Source organism: Engraulis encrasicolus, chromosome 12 (assembly GCF_034702125.1).
Source record: "Engraulis encrasicolus isolate BLACKSEA-1 chromosome 12, IST_EnEncr_1.0, whole genome shotgun sequence".
Lineage (NCBI taxonomy): Eukaryota > Metazoa > Chordata > Actinopteri > Clupeiformes > Engraulidae > Engraulis > Engraulis encrasicolus.
This window is the reverse complement of record NC_085868.1, coordinates 10800060-10802559: the sequence shown is the minus strand read 5'-3', so window position 1 is coordinate 10802559 and position 2500 is coordinate 10800060.

The window sequence follows — 2500 nt, the reverse complement described above, 5'->3', positions numbered from 1 at the left end:
CCTTCACCTGTGCGTGTGCGTGCGTGTGTGTGTGTGTGTGTGCAGTTTAGCTGACAGTGGTGGGGCAAAGGGGTCAGCTGTCCCAGGTCCAGGGAGAGGAGGAGGGCAGAACTGTATGTATTAAAGGGACACTGTGTGAGATTTTTAGTTATTTATTTCCAGAATTCATGCTGTCCATTCACTAATGTTACTTTTTTCATGAATACTTACCACCACCATCAAATTCTAAGTATTCATTATGACTGGAAAAATTGCACTTTTCATACATGAAAAGGGGGATCTTCTCCATGGTCCGCCATTTTGAATTTCCAAAAATAGCCATTTTTAGCTGCAAAAATGACTGTACTTGGACCATACTAGACAATATTTGTTTATTACTTAGTAAACTTTTATGTAAAGATCAAATTTGGCAATAGGCAGCCGGGTTTCAATGAGCAGCATAGTTGCAGTACCTTTTTTGACCATTTCCTGCACAGTGTCCCTTTAAGAAAAGGGGCCTTTCAGATCATTCTGTGCCAGGCCCGACTAAAGCTGACAGTGACCCTGTGTGTGTGAGAGAGAGAGCGAAACAGAGAGAGAGAGAGCTGGGGGAGAAAGGAAAAGGGGGTCACTCACCTCACTCCTCCAACCCCACCTGATCCAAATAGCCACCTATTCTTATTATTCTTTGCCAGCCGTTTCTTTCCACTTCATAGGGTCAGAAAACCGAGACCACGTCCCGAGCCAACTGAAGAGCTTTTCCGGCGGTATATATGTATAGTTCAGTTGAGTGTTTGGTTGGGAGAGTCCACGCAACACATTGTAAAGCCCCATTTTTTGTAGTCAGTCCATGCATGCTTGACAACAGGACAAACAGGTCCGTTGTGCCAGGCGAAAGGGAAAAGGGGAGCCCAGAATATGAACCCCATTACATTGTATGTATTGAGTGGGGGACCCTTTCTGATTGTTTTTTTTCCCCCAGACCCAATCGAAGCTGTCAGCGGCCCAGCATGCATGTAGAGAGAAGCATATGGGGAAAGGTGCTCTAAATCCAGAAACTGATTCAGAGAATTTGACTCCGTTACAACATGAGGAGATCCTGAGATGACGTGTAGGCTTTTGGCCAGGAAACCGCTAAGGCGAATCTAAAGCTTTCCATACAACCATGACTGACCAAAAAAAAACCACAAGGGGAGAACACGTACAGCAACTCCACGGCAAAAAAATGATACATTACGTCGTAAAGTGAAACCATTTGCTTTGTTCTGAATTCCCATATTATCCCACAAGTGTGTTTATATACTGTATGTAGCGTATGCTTGCCTCCCCGTCATGAAACAGGACTGTTTGAGCTAATCATAACCTGAAATACAGTAGTAAACTTCATGTTTTGGTCTTTGTTTTTTTTCATTGTTTCACTGTTTTTTGTTCATAATTACTCAGCATGGATTTACAGAGATGGCTGGATTGATAGATAGAGAATATAAAGGAAATTAGAACAGACATTCAGAAATTATATAGATCAGATGGATTGATTGATTGATTGATTGATTAATTGATTGACTGATTGATTCATTGATTCATTGATTGATTCATTGATTGAAATCAATAAAGGTGAGAGACAAAATATGATGACATTTATTCAGGACCCAGATGTTCTTTTCCGCCTCTGCTCGAGTCACTTACAGTCATGTGTGTGGAACATTGAGCTTTTGAAGAGACCGAGACGATGACCACCACCCCAAACCAGTGCTGATCCTTTGGAGCATGATGGAGCAGGTCCGCAGTGCGCTTGCCTGAGCAATGCGCTTGCCTGAGCAATGCGCTAAATCCTCCAACCACTCTGGAGGAGCATCTTGGACCTGTGCCAAAGACAGAGCTCGGCCATTTGTCATCTCCAGCGCAGCGCCATCCCTCAGGTATGCCGACCCGACACAGCAGGGCTGCTGACAGCTTTCAACGGGCCCAGGACAAAATAATCTAAAAGGCCGCCCTATTAATGCATACAGGTGTAATGGGGTCCCAATTCTGACCCGACCCCTCTTCCCTGTGCCTGGGACAACTGACCTGTTTGTACCCCCCCCCCATCAATGGACCTGTGACACAGCAGCCTTTACGCCGCCTTCTTGATAATGCCTCCTGAATGCCTTAGTACTCAAAAACATTGCCTGGGTCAATAATCCTTCCCCAAGCATTCTTCACCGTTAGACTTTGAGCCAGTGGACACTTCTTTCTTCTTCTTCTTCTTTGCATTCTGCATACGTTTTCTTCTGCGGTGGGGTGATTTGTCCTCTGTGGAGGTTGAAAGCTCACAAGGGCACAGGGACTTTCAGGGAATCCAATTGGCTGTCAAAGTCTCTGTAGAAGAAGTACAGAGTCTAGAGAAGATGAGCATTTCAGAACAGAGTTTGAAACGGGATCACTGTGTTGCCTATTTTAGTGTCCTCCGTAGAACACCTACCACCCCCACCCCTGATACCAAATCCAAATAGCTCCCAAAACATGTCGTGCTCCCATCGCT